The sequence below is a fragment of the Peromyscus eremicus genome, chromosome 3, assembly GCF_949786415.1.
Source record: "Peromyscus eremicus chromosome 3, PerEre_H2_v1, whole genome shotgun sequence".
Taxonomy (NCBI): domain Eukaryota; kingdom Metazoa; phylum Chordata; class Mammalia; order Rodentia; family Cricetidae; genus Peromyscus; species Peromyscus eremicus.
In genome coordinates, this window is record NC_081418.1 from 31,384,851 (window position 1) to 31,396,494 (window position 11,644).

The following is an 11,644-nucleotide window of genomic DNA, read 5'->3' on the forward strand; positions in this document are numbered from 1 at the left end:
ACTATGGTTCATGGTACTAGCTGGCTCAATTCAGTAAAAATGTCTATTGGAACCTAATGTGTTAGGTGAACAGTCAACAGTGGCCAGTTCTTAGGAGTCACAGTGTCAGAGTTCACTCTGACATTTTCTAGGCTCTCTAACTTTTAAGAAGGGACAGTATATGAAAAATGTAAGGGGTGTATATTCTCTATGTTGGTGCTTAGGTCAGGATTGTGGTCTCTTTTTTTTTTTAAAGATTTATTTATTTATTATGTATACAGTGTTTTGTTTGTATATATGTCTGCACACCAGAAGAGGACACCAGATCTCATTATAGATGGTTGTGAGCCACCATGTGGTTGCTGGGAATTGAACTTGGGACCTCTGGAAGAGCAATCAGTGCTCTTAACCTCTGAGCCATCTCTCCAGCCCTGTTTCAAATAAGTGGTTTTTTTTTTTTTTTTTTGGAGCTGAGGATTGAACCCAGGGCCTTGTGCTTGCTAGGCAAGCGCTCTACCACTGAGCTAAATCCCCAACCCCCAGGATTATGGTCTTACAGGCACATCAGATAAGTAACTTGTCTAAAATGGGGAGGTAGTGTGGTGGTATTTTACTTGTACTGAAATGTGATTTTAATTGTATGTTAATAAATAAAGTTGCCTGGGGGTCAGAGTTATAGAGCCATAGCAAGTGCGTGGCGGTGGTGGCGCACGCCTTTAAGGACCTGGAGGGCGGTACATACAGGCAATGACAAGGCAGTCACGTGTTTAGTTTACAACCAATGAGAAGGCAGAACATCTAGAGTATAAAAAGACGTACACACAGGAAGTAGGTCTCTTTTTCGGAGAGCTCTCTTGGCTGAAGCAGGATAGCTGAAGCAGGAAGGGTAAGGCTCTTAGTTCTGACCTCTTGGCTTTCTTCTCTGAATCGGCTCTGTGTTTCTTATTTAATAAGATGGTTGGTTACATCTACAAGGTAGAGTATTAAAGGATGATAAAATAATTAACTCATTGTTGTGGAATATTACTTTAAGATGTGTTATATTTGTTTATGCTGTGTAATAATTTTTTAATGATACAAAGATGTGTTGCATTCTTTTATGTTGCATTTGTTTAACTCTGTCTGTCTAACACACCTGATTGGTCCAATAAAGAGCTGAATGGTCAATAGTTAGGCAGGAGGAGAATGAATAGGAGGAAAAATCTGGGAAGAGAAGATCTAAGAAGAGCAAGAAAGGGAGGATACTAGGGCCAGCCACCTAGCCACACAGCTGGTTATGTAGTAAGAAACAAAGAAAGGCATATGGAATAGAGAAAGATAAGCCCTGAATCAAAAGGTAGACAGGATAATTTAAGTTAAGAAAAGATGGCTGAAAATAAGCCAAACAAAGGCCAGGAGGGTGTTCATAAGAAATAAGTCTCTCTGTGTTTATTTGGGAACTGGGTGGCAGGCTCCTCCAAAGAGTAAAAAGAGTAAGAACCACCCAACTCCAACTCATTATGAATGTATAACAATTGTACACATATATGGGCTCAATGTTGGAACACCTAATTATGGAAGGGCAATTTGGGGAGATCTGAAGGTAGAGACAGACTACAGTACAGTAGCACAAGGGTACTTCCATAACCCATTTTCAGCAATGGACAGACCATCTAATTAGAAAACTAGGAGTAAACATTAAATTTGAATTACACATTAGGCCAAATGGGCCTAGTAGGCATACAAGATGCTTTTCTTCTCAAACCAGCAGAGCACTAGTTCTGAACTACACATGGAACATTCTTCAGGGTAGATCATATATTAAGGCACAAAAACTATTCTTTTTTTTTTTTTTCCCGAGACAGGGTTTCCCTGTGTAGCTTTGCACCTTTCCTGGAACTCACTTGGTAGCCCAGGCTGGCCTCGAACTCACAGAGATCCACCTGGCTCTGCCTCCTGAGTGCTGGGATTAAAGGCATGTGCCACCACTGCCCGGCACAAAAACTATTCTTAATGAATCTATGAAGACCAAAACAATAATCAAGCATCTTTTTTCACTATAATTAAAAATGCATTTCTATTTGGATACCTTCTTTAATGATAAATTAAAACAATACCCCACTAACCAAAACTGTTTCCTTTAATAAAGATTAAATATATTTTTGCAGAATATTTATTATGAAAAAGGTCAGCCCAAACTCTCACATCTCTAATATTTTCAAAATGCATCTTTAGAATCATGTTCTTTCACATTTTTCTCTTTCTGCCATTATTAACAGGGATATGCTACGCCCCAGTCTCATATCTAGAATTTTTAGGTGATAAATAATAGAAAAGTAACTTGCTAATTGTTCCACAGTTGGAGTCTAATAATCCTACCACAGGTCTAGGAATGTTCATGTAGGTCATGTAAGGGTATATCATATTCTTCTTGTACTTATTCTAAAATGGCAGGGTACATATAAGATTAAGAAGAAACTGACAGAAATTTAATATTAAGAAAAATCCAAGGTCTTATACATGTGTGGTGTAAATATAAATGAACAAGAACAGTGCATTGTTTCATTTTAGTATTCAATGTAAAAAGCACAAAATAAAAAGTTGTCACTTCAGTGTATCATAATTCAAGTACATATAATTTGTGGGGAGTGGAGGAAACCCCAAGTGAATGAAGTCCTGAGTGAATATGTCTTGTTGACATTGTTACGTCCATGGCAAGGTGTGGTGATATTTTAATTGTGCTGAAATGTGATTTTATTTGTATGTTAATAGATAAAGTTTGCCTGGAGATCAGAGGTCACATAGCGAGGTCACACGAGCCATAAGCAGAAGACCAGCTGTGGTAGCACATGTCCTTAATCCGATCACATGGCAGGCAGAGTCTCTGTGTGGTCAAAGACACAGCCAAGCATGGTGGTGACATGAGCCTTTAATCCCAGTACCAACCATAGAGACCTGGAGGTCTGTATAGACCGGCAGTGATGAGGAAGTCATGTGGCTGGACTTAGAGCCAATGAGAAAGCAGAAGAGAAAGGCAATAAAAGCACAGGTTACACAGGAAGAAGCACTCTCTCTGGGGAAAAACGGCAGTGAGGTGATAAGATAAGGTAGTCACTTCGCTACTTCTCTGACCTCTTTGGCTATTACCTTTGTATTTGGCTCTGTGTTTCTTATTTTAAAAGACTGTTTAGAAATGTATCTACAGCAAGGATGTAGCCTCAGACTCATCAATGTGGTGAGAACCTTACCCCATTCCCATGAGGCTCAGAAGAATGACAAAGCCTTCTGTCCAAGTGTGGATGTTGATAGTGTGTGCAGAAAATATTCACCATAGCATCCACACTCATATTTACAACCGTAAATTTGTGTATGTGGCATGTGTATGTGGGTGCTTATGCATATGAAGATCAGGTACAGGTGTCTCCTTCAGTTGTTTTCCAATTTATTTTTTGAGGCAGAATCTTGCACTGAATTTAGAGGACCCAGAGCCTGTTGATTCAGGTAGACTGATTGATCAGAAAGCCCTAAGGATCCTCTTGTCTCCATTTTCTTTTGCTGGGATTACGGGCAAACGTTGCTGCTCTAGGTTAATGATGCTGGTTGTGGAAGACCCATCTCAGATCTGCATGCTCTCATGGCTAATATTATACCAACTGAGCCACCTCTCCAATCCAAAAATTATATTCCATAATGTTATCACTTTCATCTGAAGATTGAGAACTTATTTGAAAAATTGTATTGTACCTTTTTGAAAAGGATGGTAGATAGTCAATATGATCTTATAATTTGCTCTTGAAATGTGACTTCTGAAGACATTGAGAAAAAATAAAACCAATTTATTGTTAAAGCATTAACTGGAGAACCTAGGTAGTGTATTGTTTTTGATATGGCTTGCTCAAGTATATATAACCTACTTTGGAGATAGATTCCTCTTTAGGAATTCCTATTAGGATTGCAATATGTATCAGAGTGGTAGAAATCAGAAGATAAAGATGGATGTGCCCAAATGTTTCAACAACTAGGATACATTTTTGTAATGAAGAATCAGCAGAATTTCTGCTGAACAATTAACTGGACCATTAAGAAATAAATTTTGAGCAAACTGAATTTAGAAAATGGATAATGCGAACTTACCAATGACAAAGCTGAAGTTAGCCATGTTAACAAAGATCTACACAGCTAGTGGGTGGAGCCTACTATACTCAAAGAAAGTAGAATGATAGAATAAATGGCACAAATTTCCTGGGGACTTGAAATAATTAACTATGTGGAGAGAAAGACTATTTATACCATTCTGCCTTTAAATTTGTTTTTAGTCAGAAGAATAAATTAGTTGATGATTGAGTGGCAAAAAAGAAAAAAAAATGTAAAAAAAAGTTCAAATGAGGATTATACCATAATATATTGTAATGCGGAGTAGATGAGAAGATAATTATCTATATAGATGAAGCATGACTTGGCTCTAGCAACTTCTATTAAAATTTTGGCTACCATTACTTTGGAAGAGCCAGGTTTACACATAAATGCATGTATATCAATGAGCCAAAAAACAATTCACCAAATGAACAATTTACCAAATGACTTTGCTTCTTTTAGCTATATTAATTTTATGCCATCAGTTTTTGTTTTGTCTTAATGGCTTTTGAGTAAAGATCAGTTTGTTTCTCTCTCAGTTTTTAAACGATGTTCCTTGCGTTTTAGCTGAATCTGGAAGCCAAAGGCTAGAGAGTTGAAGACTTATAGTCCTAGAACATTTTTGATTCTTAAGGTAGGTGTGGCAGTACACGCCCATAATCTTAGCCCATGGGAGATGAGGTAGGGAGATGGTGAATTCAGGACCAGCTTGGTTTACCTGGGGAGAATGCCTGTCAAAAACAATAAAACTACAACAACAACAACAAAAAAGAATTCTTATCAGTATATTCTTTATGCCAGGAGCACATTCATTAAAACTTGTGTTTGTTAGAAAATCTTATCTTTATGGTTTTTAAAATTAATTTTTAAAGGTTTATTATTTTTAATTGTGCATGCATGTGTGTGTGTGTGTGTGCACGTGTGTGTGTGTGTGTGTGTATGTGTGTGTGATTGTGACTACATATGGGTATGTGCAGGTTAGTGCAGGTGTCCTCAGAAGCTAGATGCAATGGATTCCCCTGAAACTAAAGTTACAGGTAGTTGTGAGCCATCTGACTGGCAACCTGATTTGGGTCTCTAGAAGAGCAGTACATATGCTTAACTGCTGAGGCAGGCCCTTTGTCTTTGGGAGAGTGAGTTAATAGGAATTTGTTGTTTTTTTTTTTTAGCAACGGAAATCTTTAACTGGTCTTAATTATATTTTAGAATTTTATTACCTAATTTTTAATCTAATTTTAAAATTGAATACTTCTGTGTTATCTTCAATTACAGTCTTTTCTGATTAATGGCTAGAGATAGTCCACATTGTTGGAAGAAATAAATAAATACAGTGAGTGAGTGATCACCTTCCTCTGTGAGGAAGGAAAGTTAATAAGAGAATACATTAAACCACATAGTTCTGGGTGCAAATATTTAGATGGACAATTTGTAACTGTGCTGAGACCTTTTTATATTGGCTGCATCTCTGTCAGGGTTTATGATGTTCATGAAAGATGAGTTAAGATCTTTATCATTGTACTTGATTTGTAATTTTGTACTAGATTTTTCATGCCTCCAAATGCCAGAATATTTATGCACTATTGTCTTTTGGAATATATGTACATCTGGGTTTTTGTTGTTTACTGAGTATGAATGTAGTAAGGTAAAAGCAAAAACAATTTTACATGGGATTTTATACTTTCACTATTAGATATATATTGTTTCTCTTATCTACCACAGAAACCTAAACATCTGTTACAGAGTTAGACCTGGAAGAACTATTATCTTTATAGCTTCTGTTTAAAGTGGGTATTCCAGCTAGACTGAAGTTCAGTAAGATGTAGAGACTTTGGGTCTGGTTAACTTTGGTGAGTAATTTTTTATAAGCAATTTATAATAATAAATTTTATAAAAATAAAATAAAATAAAAATTTTATGGAGATGGTCATAGCTGGTGTGTATCATTTATTGATTATCAAGCAATTCTATTAAATAAATAAATGTTATAATTAAGGAAGGGGAAAATTGTCTTTTAGTTTATAGCTTTTTTTTTGAGATGCTTAAATAAAGCTACAGTACAAATGTACACAAAAATCAGTGAGTTCCCTCACAACCTGATGGGATCGCCTTGTCAGAACACCTCATACTTCTGGTGTTCCTGTGTGAATGGGTCAGCCACAGCTTTTCAAGTGTCCCCTTTCTATGTTTTATTATAGCTCTTAAAAGTTTTTTCTTTTCTTTTTGTTGATTATAATAAATTACACCATTTTCCTCTTCCATTTTCTCCCATCAAACCCTCCTACATCCCTTTGCTCTCTTTCAAATTTACGGCCTCTGAGAACCAGAATTATCTGGCTAGTAACTTTTTAACTTTGGACTTAAAGAATTGTGTGATTTCCCCTATACTGAAGTCTCCAGGAAAATGATTAATTAAATAATAAGGTCTATGGATGATTTAGTTTTTTCTTTTCCTAGGAACTAATTCAATGTGCTCTTTAACAATTCTCTTAAAAGTCACCCGACTGCACAGAGAAAGAAAGTGACTGTGTCTCTGGAGAAGGACTCCTTAACTTCCCTGGTATCATGTTAAACATAATAGGAGGAAAAAATGTGTGTGGACACACACACACACACACACACACACACACACACACACACACACGACTCTGTGCCAGAGCTATTATCCTAAGAGACTCATTATGTAACTAAAGCAGATATTTACAGGGCACTTTCAGGATGAGTTATGCAGAAATGAAATAGTCCCAGAAAGGTAAGTATATAAGAGCTTCCTGCTATGAGTTCTTGGCCTTTCCTTCCTTCCTTCCTTCCTTCCTCCCTTCCTTCTTTCCTTCCTTCCTTCCTTCCTTCCTTCCTTTCTTCCTTCCTTCCTTCCTCCCTTCCTTTCTTCCTTCCTTCCTCCCTTCCTTTCTTTCTTCCTTCCTTCCTTTCTTTCTTCCTTCCTTCCTTCCTCCCTTCCTTTCTTTCTTCCTTCCTTCCTTCCTTCCTTCCTTTCTTCCTTCCTTCCTTCCTTCCTTTTTCCTTCCTTCCATCCTTTTTAACTTAACTAATGAATGATATTTCTTTTTGGATGACAATATCTTTCTCTTTTTATTGAAAAAGATTTATTTCATACAGTATAATCTGATTGCAACCCACAACTCCCAGATCTCTCCCACCTCTTCACCCATCCAACTCCATTCCTTTTTTCTTTCTCTCTCTTTAAAAAGCAAATGCATAAAACCAAGAAACTCTCACACACCTACACACACACACACACACACACACACACACACACACACACACACACTCACAAACACAAAGCATAAACCAAAATATACAAGCAACACACTAATAAGGCAGCCAGGATACAAGTGCTGAAATAACAGAAACCATCTTACCAGATAAAAAAGGCTATATAAAAACTGAAACTATTAATAGAGCCCTACTAACATGAATAATTGATAGGACACTGATCAGAATGAAGGAAATGCAGAATGGAAAAAATCTATGCAAAAATGGAAGATTAAGGCATATCAAATCAGGCATAAAATATGTCCTTATTAACCAGAGAGAAATGTACTAGTGTACAGTGTACTAGTGTCCTGGGATTCACGTAATGTAACAAAGATCCATATAGTAAGCAACAGAAATATTTCTTCTTATGGTTTTGGAAGCTAGAAGTCTGAAATCAGTATGGTAGGTTGATACCACCTTAGAGCTTAGAGACAGAGAATGTGTCCTACTTGTATGGAAGCTCCTGCTGCTCACCAACTGTTGCCTGCATTGCTAGCCTTTCAGGTTATATCCCCTCCCTCAACATCTATTCCCATGACATTCTACATTCCACACCCTAACTGTGCAAGTCATCTTCATCCCTCTTTTTATATGAGCACAGTCTTGAATTCAGCCTCACCCAAATGGCCTCACTTTAAGTAATTTTATCAGCAAAGACTAATTCCAAGTAAAGTAACATTCTAAGTATCTGAGTAAAGCTAAATGTTTTGTTTTGTTTAACAGCATGCTGATCACTGTTCAGTGGTGTAATCAGTATATTAAGCCATCAGCCTGAAGAATCCATTTGTTACTTTCCTCCTGACTTTGAGATATCTTGACCATTATTTCTTTTCTTTATTTTTGAGATTATAATAAAATGTACAACATTTATCCTTTCCCTTCCCACCTTACAAGGCCTCCTACATACCTTTCTCAGTTCTCCTTTAAATATATGGCCTCTTTTTTCACTAATTGTTATTTCATATTATATGTTGAATATATTTCATATATTTACGTATATTCTTAAATATAACCTGCTTAGTCCATATATGTTGCTTATGTGTATGTTTTTAGGCCTGACCATTTGTCACTGAACAATCAATTCATGAACCAGCTCTGCCAGTGCTATCTTTTCTAAGTTACTTACAGTTCTTTGTGTAGGGTTGAGGCCCTATGGGCTTTTCCCTGTCCACTTCAGCATGTCCACTGGTGCCATCCCTGCTCAGCTAGTGTTTAGGCACTCATGTTGGTGAGATTTCACATGTGTAGCTTCTGACTGACATTCCTAGGAAACATAATCTTAAAGTAAACTCCCTGATCCTCTGGCTCTTACAATCTTTCTGCCTTCACTTTTACAATGTTCTCTGAGCCTTAGCTGCAGGAGTATTTTGTGGATATATCCATTGGTACTGGGCTCCATAACTCTGCATTTTGATTGGTTACTGTCAAGGTATATTTGACACTAAACATCTTAAAATTTTTTTTAGTTTTCATGCATGCTTGCATACATGCTTTCATGTGAGTGAGTGCGTGCGTGCGTGCGTGCGTGCGTGTGTCTGTGTGTGTGTGAGATGAGGGTACATGTGAAAGTCAGAAGTCGGTTTTCAGGAGCTGGTTTGTTATTTCTAATGTATGGGTTCCAGGGTTCCAGAAATTGAATTCAGGTTATCAGGAATGAGAGCAGGTGCTTGTACCTGCTAAGCCACCTTACCTACCCATGGCTACCATTTCTCCACAGCAAAATGTCAAATGGAAATACATGCATGATAAATTGATTTATTGTGTAGTACCTGATTGTTTTAAGATTAATGATACCTGTGTCTTTCTTGGGGTCCTGTTTTCCAGGTAGCCTGCCTGGTGATGTGAATAGCAGTCCAGTCATCCTTGTTCCACATCTAGTATCCTGTTATGAGTGAGTACATACCCCCAAGAAAGACACAGGGATCGCCCAATGACAGAGAAATGGAATGAGATCTACATGAACAGCCTGGACATGAGTGGGGGTAGTGAAGGGCGAGGGTCGAGGGAAAGAGAGCTTGGGTGAGTGGGAGATCCCAGCTGGATCAACAACAGAGAGGGAGAACAAGGAATAGGAGACCATGGTAAATGAAGACCACATGAGAATAGGAAGAAACAAAGTGCTAGAGAGGCCCACAGAAATCCACAAAGATACCCCCACAACAGACTGCTGGCAATGGTCGAGAGACAGTCCGAACTGACCTACTCTGGTGATGGGATGGCCAAACACCCTAATTGTCGAGCTAGAAACCTCATCCAACTACTGAGGGATCTGGATGCAGAGATCCATGACTAGGCCCCAGGTGGATCTCTGGGAGTCCAATTAATGAGAATGAGGAGGGTTTATATGAGCGAGAATTGTTGAGACCAAGGTCGGATAAAGCACAGAGACAAATAGCCAAACAAACGGAAACACATGAAATATGAACCAATGGCTGAGGGGTCACCAACTGGATCAGGCCCTCTGAGTGGGTGAGACAGTTGATTGGCCTGATCTGTTTGGGAGGCATCCAGGCAGTGGCACCGGGTCCTGTGCTCATTGCATGAGTCGGCTGTTTGAAACCTGGGGCTTATGCAGGGTCCCTTGGCTCGGCCTGGGAGGAGGGGACTGGACCTACCTGGACTGAGTCCACCAGGTTGATCTCAGTCTGTGGGGAAGGCTTTGCCCTGGAGGAGATTGGAATGGGGGGCGGGCTGGGGGGAAGGTGAGGGGGGGGGGAGGGGGGAGAACAAGGGAATCTGTGGCTGATATGTAGAACTGAATTGTATTGCAAAATAATTTTAATAAAAAAAAAAGATTAATGATAGTCCTTAATTTGGGGAAAAGCTTGCCAAATCAAAAGCAGCAATATCCTTAAAAGTGTAAGGGACAAAGATGAGAAAACAGAATAAGTTGTTTACCCAAGTAAAAATGTCTGTAGTAATTGTGACCTCAAATTTCTTTTGCCCCATATACTTAAAACGCACTTGCTTCTGGTTTCTCTGGAATGAGTGTCTACTCATAGGTAAAATGCAGGAGCATTTAAGAGATAATATAAAGCAAGTTGAACGGCTTCTGGGATTTAGAGGTGACAGAAGAAATTTGAATTTCCCCTTCCTATTTTGTGTAGCTTTTATACAAATACAAAAAGAAAGCGGTTCATGATAGTTGCAGAAAAATAATTTTATTTATATAAATTTTGAATAGATTTCATGGCCATTTTTTATCCTTCTTTATGAGTCCTTTTCTTATTGTTGTGAAATTAGTTGAGGTTTCTATTTGCTCTCTATTATTCAGCAAAGATGCTAGCAGATGAGTTGCTATTTCAGTTGATAGAATAATTTTTATTATGATATGTAAGAAGAATTAAACATTTGATCTATTGTCTTTTCTCAACTCAGCAGCGCACTTCTGCCCTTAGGAAATCCTTATTTTCTTAGTAAGCTGTCTCTATTTTTATTAACGAGGAAGATCAGAATATTATGTTATGTGCCATAGTGTATACAAGTACTATATATTTAAAAGTAAAAGTTATACTTGCAATGTTATTTAAGATTGTGTGTGTGTGTGTGTGTGTGTGTGTGTGTGTGTGTGTATGTACATGTGTGTGTATGCCCACAAAGAGCCAGGATGATGATGATGAGAGTCTTGCTCTACTATTTTCTTGAAGCAGCATTTTTCATTCAACCTGGAGCAAGGCTTGCTGTCAGCATGCTCAGTGATTCTTTTGTTTCTATTTCCCTTGGCACTGGAATAACAGATACCTTGCATAATCTTTCTTTTTACATGGATGCTGAAGATTCAAACTCAGTTTTTTTCAATGTTTGTGCAGCAAGCACTTTTACTCACTAAGTTTTTTTTCCCTGCCCAAGGCTAATATTTTCAATGTAAGACTGATATTTTTTGCATAGATTCTAAAACAACACAGTTAGTTAGAGATGGATCCTATATAGCATTCTGAAAACTATTATTTGGAAAGAAAAAATACAGTGTAGTTTGTGAGTCACAAGAGAAATGCTTAGCTCTGTTCCTTTCACCCAAGAGGCACTTCAGAGGGATGCTTATTTCATGGTCACAAACACAGATTAAATGATGAAGTGTTTGGCACAGGGGTCAACTTGTCTTGTTGGTCTATGTTGATAAGGGTGGGAGACAAGGTCAAGGGCTTATTTTCATGAGGGAGAACTTTGAACAACCTCAGGCACACACATTTATAATCACCAGCATCAACCTTGATGAAGAAGCTGAGGCTGGCCACCATCTGTCTCTTGAAGGACACAGTTTTAAGGATGATGAAACTCT

At 38.0% G+C, this 11,644-nt stretch overlaps 1 non-coding gene across 1 annotated transcript; it reads right to left on the minus strand.

Moving 5' to 3' along the window:
* Window positions 1-442: 442 nt before the first annotated feature.
* Trnaa-agc (transfer RNA alanine (anticodon AGC)) lies at window positions 443-515 on the minus strand. The gene has a single exon. It is a non-coding gene; the product is annotated as a tRNA-Ala (tRNA).
* Window positions 516-11,644: the final 11,129 nt, after the last annotated feature.